The sequence below is a fragment of the Octodon degus genome, unplaced genomic scaffold, assembly GCF_000260255.1.
Source record: "Octodon degus isolate 3935 unplaced genomic scaffold, OctDeg1.0 scaffold00082, whole genome shotgun sequence".
Classification (NCBI taxonomy): domain Eukaryota; kingdom Metazoa; phylum Chordata; class Mammalia; order Rodentia; family Octodontidae; genus Octodon; species Octodon degus.
This window is the reverse complement of record NW_004524658.1, coordinates 4,953,585-4,964,552: the sequence shown is the minus strand read 5'-3', so window position 1 is coordinate 4,964,552 and position 10,968 is coordinate 4,953,585.

The window sequence follows — 10,968 nt, the reverse complement described above, 5'->3', positions numbered from 1 at the left end:
CGGAGCCGGGGATTGAACTCAGGCCCTTGCGCTTGCCAGGGAAGCGCTTATTCCACTGAGCCATCTCCCCAGCCCCCTATATTTCTTCTTTCTATATTAAATTAATTAGGATCTCTAATTATTTTGCTGTGATGCTATGTATTACATTATAGTTATATATAACTTCATAGTTCTATAAAATGATACTATACATAGCTTACTAGTTATATATAATGATACTATAGAGTAAGTATGATGCGATTTATATATACATATATCATAGTTATGATGCATAATCATAGTAGAATTTAAATAATGTGTTTCTTTCCAATTTCTGAGTATAAAAATGTTATTATATTCATTGCCAATTCTACCCTTAGATATTTTAAATATAGATTTAGAATATAAGTATTATAATGTTCTATGCCTCCCTCATATGGCCAAATGTGTTATCTTCTCAAATAGCATTATTTTAATAACACTAAAAATGATTTCATATTTATTGTTTGGTGCTTTTTACCATTCTGAGGAGCAGTGTCTGGACCTAGCATTGTCTAACTTTCAGGATTTTAGCACAAACTATGCAACACGATAAATTTAAAGGAGAGATTTATTTTATCTCATATTTTCAGTGGTTTCAATTCATGGTTGGCTGGTCCACGGATCAATATCATGGTGCAGGGGCAAGAAATCCAGGAAGGAGAAAGTGAAGAAAGAAGCCACATAGGAAGAGGGCGGGGACCACAGAGGGTCCCCCAGGTCATTCCCTATGAGTTCCGTCCTCTACAATGCCCAGCCTCCCAAGGGACCACTCAGCTCTGAAGTCATCTATGGGTGAACCAATTCCCACAATCTAGTCCCCTTTCCTGAAATCTTTTATTCCAGTTAAGTTGACAAAATATTTGGCGTAATAGGCAAGTACCACGCATGCTGCACTGCGAATGTTTCCCATGTGTTACATTTGAGAGGGTTTCCCATAGTGAAGCTTTCATTAAATTTAATAGGAATTGTACATGAGAAATAAAGCCTTGTATTATTTATATTTTTATGAAAGTTTATATTAACATTTATATTTTATATAAATTAAGACATTATTTCTTTTTCCTGTTATTGTTTTATATCAGAACTCAAGAGTTGGGACCACTGCTAGAAGTCTTTCTTAATATTCAGTTTTGTTTTCCAAGTTTTCTCTTTTACTCTTGGAAATTTGGCTAGCAGAACAGATGGAGGCATAACTATTTTGAGGTAAGTAAATAAGTGAAAGCACTAGTAGTGGCAGTAAGATTAAATGTTACTAACGTTTAAAATTCGTGTGTTTTTAAATTTAGTACTTGCTTTCTATGGATTAAAAGGCATATTTTTATTGTCTAAGAAGCTTGAGATATAATTAATGTAATTAATATATAATAATTAATGCAGTACTTAAAGAGATCACTAGTTTAAACATAGTACTTTCAAATGGAGGATGGTCTGAATTATTATCTACAGAATAGTGCTGGCCTGAAACACATTCCTATTTTGTTCATTCACAATCAATAAGTGACCCTGTATACACAGTGGAGAAAGAAAATGTCCCATAAATGCTAACTTTTTGTTAAAATTACATAGGATATAATAAAATATTTTTACAGCAGCTATACAACGAAGGATTCCATGTACCCTAGAAGATGAGATAATCATACAGTACAATTGAAAACTTAATAATTATATAGTGTCATGAAATATATATAATATGTTAGTGTTTCTCTGATCTTTGTCATAGAAAAAGACAACCTAAGGATTGTTTTTATTATTGCTCCCCCAAGAAACATTTAGGTTTTTTTTTTATTGAAACCCTCACCATGCATTTTATATGCATTGTAAATATTTGTTTATGAATTGCATATCTATCTGGCCTTCACACATTGAAAGTGAGATTTAAGTGAACCTGATTACACACATCCACAATCCCAGTACTCTGGCAGGCTGAGACAAGAGGGCTGTAAGTTTTAGCTTTGTTGATAGTGACTTAGAAAACTTTGTGTAAAAAACAAAAATGACTAGAAAAGTAGTTCTATGTTGAAGAACTGGGTTTATTCATTTATTCTTCAGGGAGGAGGGGAGATTATTTTTCTTAGCCTCATAGTAACAAATCGTTGCTCCTCTTAAGGTATTATCACTACAGTTCTCTTTCCCATCTTTCAAGATGGCGGGTGAAAAAACTGAGAAGCCAGACAATAAAGAAAAGAAACCTGAAGCCCAGAAGACTTCGACCAGTGGAACTGGTAAAAAGGGTAAGGTGAAAAAGGCAAAAAAGTCCAAGAAGGAGCAACCCCACTGCAACTGAAATCCTGTCCTGGTTAGAGGAACTGGTAGATACTCCCAATCTGCTATGTGTTCCAGAAAGGCTTTGTAGAAGAGAAAGTACAGTGCTGCTAAATCAAAGGTTCAGAAAAAAAAGTAGAGAATTCTTGCTATGATCACAAAACCAGTCAGTGGGGACAAGAATGGAGGTAGCTGGGTGGTTAAGCTTCAAAAAATGCCTAGATCCTACCCTACTGAAGATGTGCCCTGAAAGCTCTTGAGCCACAGCAAGAAACCCTTCAGTTACCATGTGCATAAACTTCAAGCTAGCATCACTCCCAGCACCATCTTAATCACACTACCAGGTGTCACAGAGGCAAGAGAGTGATCTTCCTGAAGCAGTTGGCCAGTGGCTTGCTACTGGTGATGGGGCTTCTTAGCCTTAATCGTGTTTCTCTATGAAGAACACACCAGAAGTTTGTCATTGCCACCTCTACAAAAATTGACTTCAGCAAAGTGAAAATCCCAAAACATCTCACTGATGCTTACTTCAAGAAGAAGCTACGGAAACCCAGACACCAGGAGGATGAGATCTTTGACACCAAGAAAGAGAGACACCAGATTTCAGAGCAGGGCATGGTGGATCAGAAAGCAGTAAACTCACAGATTTTAGCAAAAATCAAAGCTGTTCCTCATGTCTGAGGCTATCTGTGATCCATTTTTGTTCTGACAAATGGAATTTATCCTCATAAATTAGTGTTCTAAATTTCTTACTAAGAACCTAATTAAATAACTGATAATGTTTTAAAAAGATATTATTACCACTGTTAAGAATATGTGAAATAATTCTAAATTTGAAAATTTAATTTAGTTTCATAGAACATGAAAAGTATGGGTGTATGAAAATTAATAAAGAAGGGAAGAAAGGAAGGAACGAAGGAAGGGAAGGACAGAGGAAGAGAAAAACATAAATAATAGTAGCCTTAAGATAAAAAAACAGGTATTCAGCTCAAAAAATATTCTTCATAACATTTTTGCAAACAAATTTCTATAACATCTGGTTCCATTCTAAATGATATGCAGAAAGGCAAAACTTCTAACTTTGAAAACTAAAGCTGTTATTTCTCTATTAAAAATTTCCAAAGAAGGTTTTGTTCCAACTTGGCTATGAAATGGATAGTGGGTGGTTCTGATTTGAGCCATGCATGAGTTAAGTTATTGGCTTTCCCATTTTCTTCCACTAGTGAAATATGTTTGACTTCGTACCCACAACAGAGAAAAGTTTGATGGAAATTTAAAACCAAAGGAGAGTTGCCATCATTCTTGATGAAAATGAATAGGTCACATAATATAGACAGAAAGATTGGAAATTACTTTACATTGCAAAGAGACATGTCTGCAATTCTCAAAGTGTAAGACCAGCAGATAGTGGGTGTGTCATTAAAGATAAACTCCTTTGGCTGGGCGCAGGGTCAGAAGAAGTCTTTTGTTATGGCTCATGCAACAGAATGAGCCCTGGACAGGCCTTAACATAGCACTTAATGAAGAAAACGCTCATTTGAAAAGTGGCCAGTCTCTGACATATATAGAGGACCACTTTTTTAATTTTATTTTTTTGTTCATTTTAATGAGAAAAAATAAAATAGCAATAAAACAGTTTCAAAACAGTTTAGTAGGACAGCTACAATAATTGATACATTGCATATTACTGTCTTTGTAGTAGTCAGAGGACAAGATGCAGACATAATATCTTGTCTGAAACAATATTAGTATAAACCTTTCCTCTCAATGAATGAACAAAGAGAAAACAGCTGTATATCTATCTTGTGTATGCAATATATATATATATATATATATATATAGATGTTATATATATATATATATATATATATATATATATATATATATATAACAAAACGGTCCTTTATTTGTATCCCCCCTTTTTTTGCTTTTGTCAGATGGGTGTTCCATTGCAGTTACTAACATTATTGCTCAACTACTTAAGTGTTCCACTAAAGTCTCCTTGAAACTATAAACAAAGTCAAGATTGTGTTTTAGGTTATTTATTTGTACAATTTTGTAAAATCATGTTCAAATACCACAAGTGCTTTCCATTTTTATTAAACATATATGAGAGATGCTTGGAAGATAGCTCAACAGCAGAAGCACCTCCCTGTAAGCACAACAACCCCAGTATGATACCCGGCACCGCAGAAAAATAAAAGTAAATAATAAATAAATAAAAATAAAATGCATGAGAGATATTTGGCAGTGGTTGAATATATAGTAAGTTGGAATTACTCTTAATCCTGATTTAAACTTCCAATGCTTAATAACTGCAGATTTTTAAATAACTACATGTAATATAATTTAATGGGAACTAACAAATCAACTTCACACAAATCAATCATGGTATTCTTAACTCTTTTTTATTAAGCCAGTTAATAGTTAGGTAAGCAGCTGTATGGTAGCTGGCCAGGGACTCAATGGTTCAGCGTTTGCTTTGCTCATACACAACTGCCTGCACAAAGACTAAAGACTTTCCCCCTCCTCCCCCATGAAAAAGAATCCCGGCAGAACCCGGTGTAAGCAAGGCAGAACAGAGACCAATAAAAAGGGAAGGAAAAATTCAATTCAATTTTTATGATTATTTCCTCAGTTTTCTCATTTTATTTCTTACCTCATCTCCAGCCTACCTACAGCCTCCTGGAAAAAGTATTTGAAAAGAGTTATACCCTTAGAAAACATCTTACGACAGAAGTACTTCATGTAGGACAGGAATCAGTCGAAAGAGCATATGAATTAAATTGACATGACAAATTAAAGCATATATTTTCATTATATTAACAGCTATGGTACAGATTAAGTATATAATCTTTGATATATTAATTGTCCATTATATATAAAAATGATTTTTAAATCACTCAAATTCACATTGCAACATTAGCAAGTTAATAAATGGAGACGAGGCTTGAAAAAGGGAACTTGGCCTCATTTATTTTCTTTAGTGTTCAGATTATTGAGAGCTACTATTGGAAGGGAATATAGCATGCAAAACCAAAAAGAAAAAAAACACTCGAAGAAATCACATTTGCATTTAAAATTTAAAATTAGTCTTTCACATTTAATAATTATATCAACTGTTGCCAACAACTTAAAACATAGAGATCTTATTTTCTTTACTATCATAAACAGAGTGGCTAATAAAATTTAAAGCACTAGGTTTTTTGTGATAAAAATATTCTATGCATATGAAGAATTAGCAGATAGGGTATAAGGTTAGAAGAAAAGAACTTCATAATAGTGTGGCTCAAGCTGACATGTCCAGGGTTATTCTGGTAAATATACTTAGCAGTTAAGTGTGTCTACATGCATCTACTCTTTCAACTGTATGTCATCCAATTCACAGCTATCTGCTATCTGGAGAACACATTGTCTACAAACTAGGGGGCAGACAGAATTGTGTTTCAAAGGGAATAGGCACAGCATATCACTATGTAAATCCCCTTTCTACTTATGTCACTATCTGATGCATGTCTTTACATTTCCCTGTCTTTCTTTTTATTTACGAGATTGATTTTGATAGTTGTAGTTAAATTCTATCTCTAGGATGTGACGAAGGAACTATCTTTTAAAATTAGAAAAGAAATTTAAAATAAAAAAAAAATACTTATAGTGCTAAGAATCAATTTTTCAGGTTGGTAAATGTTCCATCAGTCTTGTACCACTGAACTAAACCCTATTTAATCATCTCCATGTCTAATTTCCTTGCTTGTGACTGGAGAACATTTTTAGAAGCTACGAGAGAAAATTAAATAAGATAATGTAAATAAGAGACTTTGTACCAAATGGAACACAGCATGAACTCAATTGACAAGAATCATTATGTTTTAGGAAAGGTCAGGGTATAAGATAACAACTTCCTACAGGATGTCTCAAGGTTTCATTTCACTTATAATCTTTGTAAGAGTAAAACTGCATCCAAGTTTTCAGAGTTTCTCCTCTCCTCGTCTCCCTGGTCCCGCACATAGAAAGAGTACAGCCTCCTGCATCTGACTGCTAACATGAAAACTCCACTCATTACAGCTGTGCTCTACAATGAATATTAGTAATTCATATTTGTTATTCTCACCTTTGTTATTTCTATTATATCTTTACATATTTTCAGGAGTTTTGTGTTTTGGTAGGTGTGTTATTATGTATTGGCTAATCACCTTTTCTTCTTTCAGATAACTCTTCAGTTTTCTCTTCTTTTTCTGTATTGATTCTCATCTTTTGGGGAAATCAGTCCGAGGAAGTCAAGCTTTTCACATTCATTGTTCCAATCAGACTAAGTCTTAATATCCCAGAATCCTTTGGAAGACATTGCCTTTGCATCCTGCCTCCGTGGATGAGGAACTAAAGAAGGGGACAAACCCTTTGCCTCTTTTACTTCCCTGTTGAGAGTCAAGTCAGAACTTCATAATGCAATGCAAATTATACCACCACTGGGCATCCAGGAGGCTACTATTTGGCTTGTTACATCCAAAGACTAAAAGTCAAACATAAAATAATACAAGCACTAAACAAAACCCAAAGAAAAATAAATCCACAGAGGTAAGCCTGTGAATATAGAAACATTTTCTAGAAATCCAGGCATTGACAAATAAATACCACATTGCAAACTGTGACAGCATCAGGTGGTCATGTTGAACTTTCCTAATTCCACGTAGGATTAACATTCAAGTTGAGAAAACAAGAAACTGCTTAAACTGTGCAGTGCACTCCTCAAGTCAGGAAGGACAGCTCTCTAGCCTTCTTCCCTAAAGTTTCTGCCTATCTTGCACCATCTTGGGTATATTGCAGCCCTTGATGTTTACAAGTAGAGAACAAACATCTGGCAATAGCTTGTGACCTCTTTGTTGCAGGCCAGATACAGAGGTAAACTCACTGGCAATATAAAGAACAATTTATTGGTCATATACATAGTATTCTTTTCAAATGATGTTTCCCTTTGAAGGTTTTATTTCCAATAATAGCTTCTGACATGATGAAGGGGGCTCAGCAAAGGACATGCAATTTTTAGCACTTTTAACTTTCAAACAAGGGAACACAGAGAATGGAAAATTATAAACAAGAATCCTAGGAGCAAGTATGTTAGCCAACAGAATATTCTACATAGAGAAATGTTAAAATTTAACCGGTCACTAAAAAATGGAGTATTTGTTCATGTAGTTTTATCTTAAACCTTGGGTTTCCATGATTATTTCAAATGTTCTACGATATTTTTCAAAGTGGGATTTCAATCGTGTCTTACTAATAGAGGATAATAATGAGACAGCCCAATCCTAAAACTGGAGAGTAACATAAAACACATAATCTTGCCCAGTGGTACATTCTGGCCAGAGAACATTCAATAAAAGGAAATGAATATATACGAAAAATGTTCACAGATAATTATGCTAGTTTTTCAGCCTAAATACCTTAGAATTTGCAAAGACAGCTCATAGACAAAAGGGATACCAATAAAATTCAGTGCAATAGATTTCTCCATTGAAAGTGACAAGAACATCTCTCTCAATATTACTTAGCTAATGAAGGAATAGATCTGCTGTGAAGTTCCTAGGAGGCTCATTTTCTTGAGTACAGTAGTAAAAGTTGGCTGATGAATGACCTAGACTGCTTAATGCTGCTCTGTATAACTTCCGAGCAGCAAGGCATATCCAGGCGAGTATGGCAGAAGTTATCCTCTGGAGGCCCTGGTGTCCTTGCAGGTTGTCAGAGGCAATGAGCCAGGTTCCTTTCAAATGGCTCCTTAAATGAACATTTATTTTGTGCCACTAACACGTTTTTGATTAACAGTTCCTTTTGATTAATTTGCTTCCCAAAGCAGACCCAATAAAAGACTCACTTAAAACATAATTAAAAGCATGTTATTGCTAGTAGTTAATACTGATTAAAACAGACATTAAGACAATTATCGTGGAAGGAAAGTAAGCACCCCGTAGTTAGTACAGACTACATCGTTCCTGTTTTTATGCATCACATAGAGAAATGGCTGAATAATAAACTACAGCAAGGTATTATTATTTTTGGAATCATATAAAAGGGTGGTTTTATTTATTATATGCATTTTAAAGACAGGTTTTTAAATAGATGAGTTGTTGCTATTTTTCCCTTGTAGCATTCATTTTTGTGTTCAATAAGGTAGAACATATTTTAAGCAATTGAGACCAATTTCCAACATGTGATATTAAAGATTATTCTTTCATATTAATAGAGTCTAAACACTCACTTTCTCAATGTTTTCTTAGTTCATAAGAGTCTCTGCTGCATTATAGACTGAATACAGTGGATGTTCGCATTTCAATCATTTGATATTTTTCATCTGTTTTCGTGTCAAAATATATTTGGATGCAATGAGAAAAAATAAGACTTTAGTTTCTGCTTCTTAAAGTGTATTTTAAAACAGACAAAGTCTGGAAATCAGTGTTCTATGAAATAAGGACATCAAACTTTTTTGTAAAAACTATGTTTTACCTCAAAGTATGGCTTTCAGGGATTGTTTGAGTAATATAAGAAGAATATGTATTATGCATGAATGATTATTTCACTGAAAATAAAAATACAGAACACAGTCTCTATTTCATAGGAGAAATTTTTATGATCAATCTTATATATGTAAATATAAAATCCATTGTGCATATTCAAGAAAATATGTGTCAGGAATAAAGGAAATTTAGTTTTACTATACTTAACTAGAATAAAACTTCCTTTAGATTTATCAGTCATCTCTGAAAATTAACATAAGATATTGCAGAGATAAAACTTTGCTGAAAGATTTGATCATTTATTTTAGATTTTCATTTTACTCCGGTAGCCCCTGGACAGCCTCACAAATCGACAGCATTCACCAAAGGCCACAACCAAGTGTATTTATCAAGTGACAATGTATCATTTCCCTCACAAATCCAAGAAGGGACAAAGGTCACTATAGTGCCCAGAGGCCAGGTTTCAAACTTTTTGAAACTGTGGCGATTTTTAAAAAGAGAAACAGCTTTATGAGATATGTGTTCAAGTTGGGGGGTGGGAGTTGGAAGGTAGAGGATGATAAAAATTTGAAAAGGAGGAGAAAACTTTTATCAATTAATTCTGTTCCTTTTCATTCTGCAGCAGACTTTTCTGGATGATTTCAAGAGCTATCTAAGATGCCTATCTTTTCTGCTTTGGCTAATCCTTCCCACTGCCACCAAAATTGCAGTTCCAAAACGCAAGTATGATCATGACCACTCCCCACAAAACATCTCTCCATAATTCATACCAATTCTTTTTGGTCTTACTTAAATCATCTTAACACAATGCATATTCTCAGTCTGATTTTCTTATCTGACATCTTCTAGACATCATGAAACTGCTTCATAAAATCAAATTTTTCCCCATTTGCACTTTGAAGCACCCCTACACTTTTACCACTGTGTTTTTCTCTCACTCACTCTACGTGTGATGGTTTCATACATTCTGTAAGGATCAGAATTCTATGTACTTTAGTGTTGCCAGATTTACAAAAATATAAAAATTTTGGAATGGTGGTGCATACCTGCAGTCCCAGAACTTTGGCATCTGAGGCAGGAGAACTGTATTAAGTTAAACTGCTCAGTAAGACCCTGTCTAAAACAAACAAACAAATAAGTAAAGAAAATATAAAAAGACATTCAGCTAATTTTCAATTTCAGATAAATAACAGACAATTTTTTGTAAATACATCTCATGCAAAGGTTGTGTATAACTCACTTATAACTAAAACAAGTAATTATAATAAAATTTGGTCTCTTCTATAAATATGTTTTTGAAATCTATATGTGTTTAGTTCTTGAATCATATTATGTTAGTTGCTGGAAACTCTACTACATAAAAATAATACTTTGACTACAAAGATATTGTATCTTATGTTTTATTAATATGTGGATATGTGTGGATATGTGGATATATGTGCTTTGCTAATATGTGGATATATGTGCTTTACTAATATGTGGATATCTAGCAGTGAATAAATTTCAAATAGTATTATGAGGCAAGTGCTTATTCTACTGAGCCATCTCCACAGCCCACACTATGTTAGGTTAATGGAATAACCAAAGTGCTTCACCACTACTGCATAGTATGGACCAACATTTTTATGCAGCAAGTAAGAGAGTTGATGAGAAGGCATAGGTATAAAATCTGACTTTGTCTAGTGCTCAATTTAGCCATGTTTCCAATGGGAAAATGAAAAGAACAAAAATGCAATGAAAACCAGTAAAATTCTCAAAAGAATTTTTTGTTTGTTTTGGTACTGGAAATTGAACTCAGGACCTTGTGCTTGCCAAGCAGGCACACTTGTACCACTGAGCTCTGTCTTCCGCAAGAGAATTTTAATGAGCTTTAAATAAAAGGTAGCTTTGATATATACCTCAAATACAGGCCTTAAAGAGGTAATCACTATCCATGATTTTGAAATATCCATGAATACAAATGAGTACTAGCGTAAAACTTTTTTTGTCTTCCTTTGCTTCTTGGGTCTGGATTTTTCTCTACTTTGAGGCCCAAGACAATGATTCATACCATAAATATCAATAAACCCTCCGTCTGGCGGATCTGGTGGTGGGAATGGCAGAGACAGTGAGCTCAGGGAACCTCTAGCTCTGGATCTGTGTACCAGATTACCTCTACTAGAGTCTCAGGATGTGA